Below are 10,856 nucleotides of genomic sequence, written 5' to 3'. Positions count from 1 at the left end.
CACCTCGGCTCCAGAGCTCGCTGGGTCCCGGCGCTTGGCGGGCACCAGGGAGCCAACCTGGCAGCGGCGGCAGCGCCGGGGATGGGGCGGGAGCAGCGCCGTAATGAGCCCGTGGCACCGCTCAGGCGTTCACAGCCAGAGGGTCTATGGTAGCCAATCAGCCCGTCGGGGGGAGCGGGGACAGCCCGGCAGGCACAGCAGGAATAATTGGAGGGAGCTCCTAATTAATTTGATAATAACCCTATCCTGTGTTAACACGCTCCACATGCAAAAATGGCTAAAAAGTGCCAATTAGCAGTGAAAGTGAAAGTGAAAGTAAGCACGTAATGGGGATTCAGGGAACCTCGCAGCCAAGACCTGACGGCACTCACAGGTGTGCCAGGCCCTCAGAGGCACCGTCCCTTCTCCGGGACAGGAGCGACATGCCTTTACAGCCCTGTGTCTCCCTTGGAATGAGGTAGGTTCCTTCTCCATACCTGCATCCAACAACCAGCTATAGATGGGCTCATGATACATTTTAGGGGCGCTCTAAATTCTTTTGCTGGCTGGTTTTGCAAGACCTAAAATCCTCATCCTCCTCAAATGCAGGGGAGTCTCTGGGACCTGAGTGGCTGCAAGCCCTGGGGAGAGGTAGAGCCAGTGTCCAGGGCCTCAGCTTCTTCGATAGCAGGGCTGTAGCTGTATGGCCAAATGGCATCAACAGACATCTTAATCTTTCCACACCCATCAGCTTTTTTATTTTTCCTGCCACTCATCCAATCCGTCCTTTGGGAGGCTTGAGGGGAAGAGGGCAGAGCAGTCCCACACGAGCTCCCTGCCCAGCTGGTACTGCTGATGGCACCAGCAGAGCCGGCCCGAGGACAGCACCTGCAATGCTCTGGAGAGCCAGGACACACACAGACCTCGAAGCTGCCCCTTGCCCCCTGCAGTACTCATCACAAGCTGCTCCTAGTCCACAAGTCAGATTTAGGATTTAATTTCTAAATACTCATGTTGGCCTGCCACCAGAATTTAAGACAGCCTTTTTATTTCCCTTCTTCTATTAGTCTGTGTCAAGCTGTTTTGTATTTTTACTCCTGAATTATCTCAAAATGTTCTGTATTACAGTCTAATCCCAGAGCCAAAACTGGCAATTTTAATATATTTTCCAGAAAATAGACAACTTGGATGTCATTGTATGCTGTTAAAGTTTTGCCAGGTATCTTGTGATCACCACTTACAAAGCTTCCATAAAGCATGCAGCTATAATGAGTTCCAGCTTGCTTTCCAGGCAAATATGAAAGAGGAGTTTTTTTACTAATATTTGTGAACGAACCAAAGTCCATGCTCTATGGATGCTGTTGTGATTGCTGGAACACACAGATGGCTGGTGTCTTACTTATTTCCTAATCCTGCAAAGCAGAGGGCAGGTAGAGGCATTTGTGTATACCCATCACTGAGCAGTTCACAGAGCTGACAAGGAGAGGAAAGCAGGGAAGAGACAGGGAGTTGCTGTTGTTGGGAGTAGAGCAGAAAAAGGGCACCTGAGTCCAAGAGGCCACCTTACAGCAGCTCTGCATTCACAGAGCATGAAGTAACTTCAGCCACTCAATACCCAGCACGTGTTTTCAGGCATGGTTGGGATGAAACAGGTGCCTCCAACACAGAGTGTCCCACATCTCAGATTTGCCAGCCCCTGGGAAAGCCAGCTGGGGGTAGATGGATGGGTGGACAATTGCGGGTGGGGGTGAGCCACAGCCCAGCACCCTTGGCACACCCTCGTGTCCTCAGCTGGGCTGAAATCATGTTTAACAAAACCTCAGAGGAACCCCCCAAGCTGAGGAAGAGCTCAAAGAGGGAGCTCAAAGTCGCAGTGTGCACAGGAGTGAAAAGTGCGGTTTGCACCTGTGCAGCAAAGCCAAGCAAGACTCCTCTCTGCATGTGGCAATGTCTAACACTGGGGCCAAATCTTGGGTTTAAAACAAAGCCAAAAGGGAAAACTCTCTCCAAATATTCATAAGCCTCTTTAGAAAGCTTCAATTCAAGACAAACCACAGACCAGGCACCTTGCCATGGGACTGCACTGCTTTTAGCTGACCCCATATATAATGGCAACCTGAGCAGTCTGTTAAATGCTTTAATGCAGCCCTCTGGCCCCCAAGGCAACTTCCTCCTGTGAATGCCAGAGCCAAATCTCTGCAATAGCAAGCTTTAAATCTGGAAACACAAACTACCCTCCCATCTCATGAGAGAATCAAAGTATTCACTGGGACACAGCGAACAGTAAATTGAATGCCCAAGTTAGGGACAAGGGAGGCTACATCTCTCATTGCTGTGAGAGCACTCATGTTTGGGAAGTGTCGTTAAATAATAGTGGCAGCACTTGGTCACAGCACAGTCTGCCTTCTGCCTTTTAATTAAATGATGATACCAAGAGGCTGTGCTTCCTACCACGTGCAACAGAGAAGGCATTGGTTGTGAAAAGCATCCCTGCCACTGCTGTCAGCTCCTGTACCAGCACACTGCACAGAAGGAGGCATCTGCTCCTCCTTCCCTGGAAATGTATTAATTTTAGACTGCATTGCAGTAGAGCAGATTCACCCCCCAGTAGAAACAAGAAATAAAACACTCTTTCCTTAGAGCAAAGAGACCAAAACTGAAGCATGGGACAAAGTTAAAAAACCCCAACACACATAACTTTGATGTATTTGATGCAGGAAATGACATGGTTTCTCTAGCTACATTGCTATGAAATCTTAAGTGAAAGATTGCTTCCAGCAGAACACACTGATTAAATCTGAAGAGATTTAAGAAAAATTGAGATTCCAAGGCCCAATTAATTTTCTGATTAAGAAATCAAGATGGGTAAGGAATTGGGAGTGGCAGCTGAGATGCAAGTCTTTCTCCTTGATTGTGCTTCTGTATATTAAAGAAGCTTTAAAAACCAAGGTACAGGAGAATAAAAGGCTGACCTTTGATCTATGTGATATGCCATAAACTAGAACCAGTCCTCCAGAGTTCTGTTTGCCAGCTTTGCATTTATGAAACAGAAGCTGCCTTTGAATATATTTTAACGTGATTACAGGTCTTTCTATGACCGGAGTTCTCTCTTAAAGGAAGTAGCCTACATTATTGCCCCTTCTTCCCTCATGGAGTTTAAAGTAAAAAGAAGGTCTGAAGGGCTTGAGAGCCATTGCTTCCTACTTGCCTCTTTCCTGGAATCTCAAACTCATGCAAAATCTTGTCCTTTTTTGCTAGAGAAATTTATAGATTATCTTGGCTTCTCTGTGAGGGTAGAGGGGCTTCCTTGCTCCTGTGGAAAAGTAGGAGGAGAAAGACAGTTCCTCACGGAGAGAGCTTTGCTTATAAATGTACTAGTAACGACCATAACAATGAAAAGAGTCCAAATAAGAAACATTTCTGTGTGCTGAGCAAGGATATTGTGCACTTGGCAGAAGTGAGCCCATATCCTCCAGCCAGCCACAGAGTCTCGCAGAACAGATGTGCTGGTTCAGTGTTTAAGAACATACAACTGAAAAGCAAAAGCCTTTCCAAGAGCTCCTTTACACATTAATAATAAAGCAGCATGTTATTTTCAAGGAATAGTGACTAGAAATAATTTCTGCAGAACCATGTTCCTAACAAAATCTAAACTTCCAGCTGAAAAATTTGACTACAAAGAGGGAAACAAGCCACACTTAACCCTGTGATGAGGAGTTTGAGAGACATCTCCATGCCCAAACCAGCCACATGCAAATATTAGAATAAGGGTTTACCTAAAAAACTGGGGGGAAAGAGAAGTCACCCAGGAGTAAAGTCAACTCTAACTGAGATTCCAATGTACTGCAGGCAGTGAAAACTGTCTAACCCCCTGAAGTTTGCAATCCTCATCTAAAGTACTGTATACTCCATAAGTAAAACCTCCTGCCCCAGAAATCCAAGGGAGGGTGAAAGAACTCACTTGAAGGTTTGCCTCTTTGAAAAAGACCTAAGGAAAGAAAAAAAGGTCCATTTCAGGGCTCAAAGAATAAGAGTATTTAGATACTCCTCCTTAAGAAAGGACCCAGATGCAAGCAAGGTTTGTGCCATAGTTTAAATCCAGGTTCCCAGGAAAACTTGCTTACAGAAAGATGAGAAGATCTGAGGATCATTACTGCAGAGGATTCAGAGAAATTATCTCCTAATACACAGCTGAAGACAGAACTAGTCTTGGTCTCTCTTTGGCTTGAACCTCTACTGAAATTTAATGCTGACAAATCAAAAAGGGATATATCCAGAATCTGTAACCCTGATAAAAATGGGAAATCTGTATCATCTTAATCAAAGGATATGCCACCCCGAGCTGGATCTGTGTCTTGTCCCTTGGCCTCATATGACTCCTGTGTGCTAGAGGTTAAGGGTTTGTTAAAGAATATCGGTTTTGATTAAGTGTCACATATGGTGTAAAACATCCTCTTTATCACTGGCAGTGAAGGTTGGGGGCCAGACAGTGCCTTTTAGTGAGCTTCTAATATAAATTAGGTGTCTTAGGTAATGGGTGGTTTTCAGACAGGATTGATCTTTCTATGGTCCAGTGAAAGTAGGTGTGTTTGGTGAGATGTCACAAAAGCAGCTTCCTGGCACCTATACTAATGGGCTGGTTACCCCTTTTGGAGTAGGACTTGAAAAATGTAGCACAGGAATCCCCCCCCTCCCCCTTCCTAACTTTTTCATTTTCTTGATGTAATGGGCAAAGGTCTACATATCCTTTACTCCTTTGGTATTTCAGTCCTTGTATTTGCAGTATCACTCAGTGAATCTTAAGCACTCATCCTTTTAGTCACTTACACCTCCCTAAACTTGCATGAACTTAAAGATGAAGTGGTTATGAGTAGACTGGGTTACTTACTATTTTTATCAGTGTACAACCTTTAAAGAAAAACGTATCAAGGACACCATCACCACCACAACCAAATGATTTCTATTCCCCATTAAGACCTTCTCAGAAACTTTGATGGCACAGAAGCTTAAGAAGAGCTGTGGAGATGTTAAACCCTAAGTTCCCCTGCCTCAAAAATAAGAGCAAACATGCATTTCTATAGACATCAAAACGTGTCTGTATTTTCCTCTTTATGAAGCAGAAATTCTCTCAGCTTTGTGCAAAGAGTGGCATGATCAAAAGCACAAACTGAGCACATGAGATCCAGAAGCTGTAATGCAGAGTCCAACTATGGACCTCCGGTAAAGAGGGTATACACAAAATAAACCTTTCTTTTATAGTTCATCGACATGTTGTAGTTAAAACTTTTCTGAAAAGTTTCCATGGGTTTATGAAGAAGAGAAAGCATAAATGTAGGTATTGCAGGCTCATACCCCCAGCTGCTGAACAAAATCCTCAAATCTTTAAATATGCAAGAATATGTCACAAACATTTTAATATTTCATTGCATTTCCCACATACCCACTCATCGCTGGAGCACTGGTAAATATCACATTTGTTAAAAATATTTACATAATTAGGATACAGAAGTCTATTCTGATTCTGGCCCAGAAAGGTTTCCTTGGACCCCAATTTAACTAACTGGGATAACAAAGATTTAAAGCATGACTACCCTTAATTTGCTTATAAAAATGTATTTGTCTTTAGGCAAAGATAGGCACATCAGTAACTCCAAGAACAGAGTAGTTTCACTGTATACAGTGAGATCATTATGATTAAAATTGCATTTGTCTGAAAACCATAACAGAACTGGCCCTAGATATGGCCTTCCTTTTTGGTTATTTCAGATATAAAGCATAAAATCTCTTCTGTTAGCACGGGACACCGAGACAGCATTTTCTCTCTCCTATCTCAGAACCTCTCCTGCTCATTTTTTCTTATTTGCTCATTGTTATGATGAAGTAGCTTTGTCAAAGTGCTTTTGAATATCTGTCTTATTAGAGATACTTTCAAAAAAAATGGATTAACTAGTTGAGGTTTGGGTTTGGGTTTTTTCATACCATCAGATGAAGGACACTTGTTCCTACATCCCACTTGGATGGGGACTCCTAAGGGAACCAACAGGCTTGCCAGGCATTGGGGTCCTCAGCCAGGCCCCCAGCAAGGCTCAGGCACCAAAACACCTTTGGTTTCCTGGGCTGGTCTTTGAGCCCCAAAAAGAAAACAGCTCTCTTATTTTGCAGGTGCCCACTGGGACTGTCAGGGATAGCACGTCTTGATTTCTAATGCATTTAAAGGTGTTTTGTCCCAAGTAAGGACATCTAGTGGAACACAAATAACATACGTATTCTTACTGATTGCTAGAAATAATCCATGCATACTTCTAAGATACCATCTGACACAGTGTTAAAATACAAGTCATGCAAATAGACCTCCACTGCCTTTGAAAATAGTACTGATTTCAGAGTGAACATACTCATCTCAGAGGTGCTACAATGCCAATGCCCTTCCAAACCATTCCAGGAGCTTACTTAGAAGATAAAACCACGTTTTTCAAGCCTGTCTTAAATGACACCTCATGTTATTCCTCATAGAAGAACTGAAAACTGTTTCAAAACTGCAGTTTGCCAAAATAAGTCATTTGCCCCCCAGAAACACTCCCAGCCCTGCACAAACAGTGGCACAGCAGCAGTTCCTGCCATGCTGAGCACCACTTAGCTTTGCCAGTTTGCTGTCACTGGGACCATGCCATCAGGAGCACCCAGGACACTTGTAAAAGCTGATGCCAGAAGCAGGGAAGGGAGGCATAGCCACTGCAGCAGAAGCACTCTGCAAGCTGCCTGAGCTCTGGCTCCACCTTGGGAGCTGTAGGCAGCCTTGGGATCGCACCCTCTGACTCCCATCACCATCCCAACTTCTTGTATTTTTAATTTGTTTTTAATGCCTCAGGCATAATTTCAAAAAAGCTCTTGTACCCTAAAACTAATGTTACATGTTAACAACATCTGATTTGTTGCAGGAGCACCCGTTTTCACTGGAGAAATGGAAGGCAGTGGTGGGATGGAGCACTACTGTGCTGTGCTCACTGCTCCTCTCCCAGGCACCGGGCTGGGGACTGGCACAGAGCCACAGGAGGTTGCTGGTCAAGTTGCTTCTTCATCTTTTCCAAATGTACGTCCATACAGTCTGGGAATTACTGAAGAAGAATGTTTCCAACAAGGATATACTGGTTTATTCCCAGCTAGCCCTGTGTGTGTCAGCAGGGCAGGAGTAAATTAGCGGTTTGCAGGACCAGGGACAGCCTGGACCTCCCTGCAGCCCCATTTATCCAGAGGAGAGGGAAGGTTGCCTGGGGCTTACCTTACACAGCCAGCATAGCAGCAGCATCCCAGCAGTGCCTTCTGGCCTGAATTGCCATCCTCTGTTTCCCAGAAACATCACCTGTGTGTGGTCATGAGGAGCACACCACAGGATTCAGTGCCAGCCAATTCATTTCCTCTGTTCCACAGCAAAATTACTGCAAAGACAGATAATAGAGATTTATCACTGCTGCAAAGGATTACAGAAGTATAGGAGGCTCTCCACATATTTCCCCATATGGAAATTTTGTGCCTCCCTTGTGTTATTCAGATGGGCAGAGAGAACAAGTGCTGAAAGGGTAACATTGAGCAGAAGTTGCCTGAAAGATCAGTTCTAGATGCATTACTCTCTTCTTTGTGCTGATGCAAAAAATAAAATTAATGAAATCTATGACCAAAAAGAAAAAGTGATTGGATTCCTAGGGTTTCCCTGTTCATCCTGTGACCATCAAAGAGTGGGCTGATCTCCTGGTGAGCTGGCTGCCCTCGCCCGAGGTGTGAAGAAGGGGAGGTCCATTCTGTTTGGGAATGAAGCATGGAGAGAGGGGAAGATTTAAGACCCACTGCCACAAGGAGTTTATGGGGCCTTGCTGGTGGTCCTAATTTAATGTACAATAGCATGTCCCACTTGAAAGGCCAACCAACTTTAATGCCAACACAGCTTTAAAAGGAGCAATTAAATACAGTTTGATACCCCATCCCTTCTACATACCCCTATAAAGGGGCTCTCCTGCAGTCCTCACCAGTGCAAAATTGCTCTGTACAGAAGTAGCCCTTCCAGGGTCTGATGGTTTCCTATTTATGAATGGATGAGAGGAAAAATAAGGCCAAAACCCCTTGACCTTTAAAGAACAGGGCTGTCAAATTCAAGGGACAATTTTCATGAAATGGAGTGTTAAATTACTGAGTGTTCTCCCAAAGCTCAAGGTCCCCCATTACTACCCTGCACCCACTCTGGGTTTATTAATTTCTAATTCCTATTAGTCTTTCTCCATTAGGTGGGGGACAAGTGGGTTTCACATTCTGTGGTACAGATCCTCCTCTGCTGTGGAGGCAAACCAGAGGCCAACCCAGTCCCATGGGAGCCCTGGCTGCCCAGCCCAATCCCCAGGTGGCCAGCCCAGAGCATCTCTGCACAGGAGGCCTTTCTGAGCTGCATTGCAGCACCTCTGCTCCTTTGTGCCACTCCGGGGAGTGCCAGGCTTTGCCCGAGGCTCCTGTGCACTGGTGACAGATGAGCTTGACAGCCTGCTCAGTCCAGGTGACTGAGCATTAGCTCGCCTGAGAGTGCAAGCGCTAAGTAAATCTCATTCCTAATCCAAATTGCTTTTGATAAGAACAAAAGCTGTGTGCAAATGAATATTTCCATCTTATTTCAAATTCTAGGTTTCAACTGCAATATTAATGCTATTTTACAGTGTAATTTACTTGTAATAATATGTCATTATTGTCATTTTACAGTTTTCTCTTAAAGTAGTAAAGAAAATGTTTTAAAAGGCACAAATAGCTGGAGCACAAATCTCCATTCAGCCTAAGAATCTGTGCTCTCCCATCAGAATGGCACGTAATTGAAAACAGTGACATCCCGAATGGGCTAAACACTCCAGTCATTAACTCGTTTTTATTTTGGGATAAAAGGGAGTGCTTACAGCTTTTTTCCCAAATAGTAAATATAAATTAAACATTTCTCTTTCTTTCCCAGAATGGCATCTGCCAGTGAAGCCAGAGATGACCTCCAACACTTTCCACAAGCGCATCTCAAACCAACACCCTGGTGTTAGACACAAACCTCCTCCAGGTGAAGGGTTTCCTGCAACACAGCATGTAAAAGGTGGTTCACAATAGCAGAAGTGTCCTCATTACCTGGTGACAAGTTCCTGAGCACCAGGTGACTGCACTGCTGGGTTGGTAGGAATTGCAAAAACCTCAGGCAGCCTTCAGAGGCCAGGCTGTGTGCAAGGGATGGAGGTGTCACAAGAAGGTGGCATCATTTAATGAAGGTGACGTGTGTCACACAGGTAACTGTAAACCAGCTGTGATTCCATCTCTCCTATAAACCTGTGGATGGAAACTGATGCACTATTAGTACACTTGAGGACTGAGAGAACCCATCAACGACCATCACAGACTTCCTGTCCTTCTCCAGGAGGATTTCCACCACTCTTTCCCCATCACGACACTCCACAGACTGACGAGGTCAAGGCTATTTGGGATCCATTTGGTCAGGAGTTGTAAGTTACACATCAATTGTCTCCTGCAGGCTGGGAGTTTATCCCAGCAGCAACTATTGTTGAGCAGCTGTGAGATTTACACCACATTTCCAAAAATATTATTTCTCAGTGTGATTTCTGTCTGAATTGGGCAGAAAAATATTTAATGGCTGGCAAAACATTAGTAAATAAAAGCAGATCAAGATGATGTTGTTACAATAACAGATTACATTACTATTCCCTGTCCTTAGGAAAACCCTGATTAGACCAAGATCCTCATGGGGTCTTATGAATAAGTCAGGAAGGGGCTCTAATGACCCCACGTGAGAGTGCATGAGCTGCAGCACAGCCAGCGAGGTGCCAGGTGCCTCTCAGAGCAGGCACTAGCCTGGATGACTAACAGCACTCATCACAGGGGGGTTGTTGATTTTCTTTAATAATTTGGGACAGATTTTCTGCTAACATAAACTAGTACTGCTCTGTTGAAGCCAGGAGAATGCTGCCAATTTGTAACAGCAAAAACTGACCTTTAATCTATTTTTAATCTCTTTATTCGTCATTATCTTTTTGAAGAAGTGTACCTCAGTCTGACTACTCCCCACTAAAGAGAAAAGCAACAGACTTTTCTTGTTAATCGGTGTATGGGAAACTCCAATAGCTGACGTATCCTTCCACCTTTGCAAGCACACCTAGCATTGATTGCTGATCTTATATCTTGAAATGCATAATTACTGAACTAAGAGAAAATTACTTTTTGCTTGTGAGTGTCAGGACAGCTCTGAATCCATGAATGACTCACCCTCAGGCACTGGTTTAATTTATGAGTTATTTATCTCCTTGCACACACCCCAGCACAAACAATTATACTTAGTAATTTGTTGATCTTATCAAGGCTGTTTGATGTTAGTATTGCTACCTCCAATGACGCTTGTGCTTTGAAACTTAAACAGGAATTAAAACCAAATTTGGATACTTCACACATGATTCATATTACAGAAAAGTTTAACTCTTCAGCAACTAGAGGGGTTTGCATGCAATTGTCAAAGAATCTTTTGCTGACAGATTTGGCAAGGTGGCCCTTCAGTGGCATGAGAACCACTGGTTAGAGCTGGTTCTGTCCTTACACAGCATGGGTGAATGTTCCTAGCACAAGACAAGAGAGGGGAGTGAGTCCTGGGCCTGGGCCAGAGCAGCAGCACCAGCTCTGTGCCCCCAGCCCACGCCTGGGGCCGTGCAGCGGCCTGGTGAGATCAAACCCCGCAGTGTTCACATGCCAATCTGCAGGGTCTTCCCTCGGCGCCTGTACGGCCCTGGCTTGCTCCTGGGAACCTTTTTATGTGGGCAACAGCCTTCCTCATTACTGAGCAAGGACTTTATTAACCCTTAAAC

General features: G+C 44.5%; 1 long non-coding RNA gene across 1 annotated transcript; it reads left to right on the top strand.

Moving 5' to 3' along the window:
* The first annotated feature begins 268 nt into the window (after positions 1-268).
* On the top strand, positions 269-9,675 carry LOC125328266. The gene is made up of 2 exons (XR_007204638.1): positions 269-457; positions 8,960-9,675. It is a non-coding gene; the product is annotated as an uncharacterized LOC125328266 (long non-coding RNA).
* Positions 9,676-10,856: the final 1,181 nt, after the last annotated feature.

This window comes from Corvus hawaiiensis, chromosome 7 (assembly GCF_020740725.1).
Source record: "Corvus hawaiiensis isolate bCorHaw1 chromosome 7, bCorHaw1.pri.cur, whole genome shotgun sequence".
In the NCBI taxonomy this organism is placed as follows: Eukaryota; Metazoa; Chordata; class Aves; order Passeriformes; family Corvidae; genus Corvus; species Corvus hawaiiensis.
This window is presented reverse-complemented; position numbering and strand designations above follow the sequence as displayed.